The sequence below is a fragment of the Penaeus monodon genome, chromosome 20 (genome assembly GCF_015228065.2).
Source record: "Penaeus monodon isolate SGIC_2016 chromosome 20, NSTDA_Pmon_1, whole genome shotgun sequence".
NCBI lineage: Eukaryota > Metazoa > Arthropoda > Malacostraca > Decapoda > Penaeidae > Penaeus > Penaeus monodon.
In genome coordinates this window covers 16,477,070-16,477,468 of record NC_051405.1, presented here as the reverse complement: position 1 = coordinate 16,477,468, position 399 = coordinate 16,477,070, and positions in this window count along the sequence as shown.

The window sequence follows — 399 nt, the reverse complement described above, 5'->3', positions numbered from 1 at the left end:
CGTCCAATGTACTCAATGTAATGTAATCTTAGATCAGGTGGACTCGCGTGTCTGAAGGGCATGGGAACCAGAAAGGGTGGGCGTTCAGTAGCGTTACTTTGGTGTCAGGTATGGGTTTTGTAAAAGTACATAGCTTGTCGTTGGATGGTATGTGACAGTAGAAAAATAGCATACAAGCAGCGAGCGACTAATATGTAAGGAATGGTACATCTTCATTACATGAATTAAGATTATACAGAGTTAAAATACATTGTACAATTTTAAATGGAGATGTACGTCCGTAGACTTACGCCCGTGCGAGTTCCAATTACCCAGACAAAATACTTTTTTCGCAGCTACACATATATGTGTATCAAGATACGTGTGTATGTGTAGTAGTAATATTGGTGAAGATGGTTG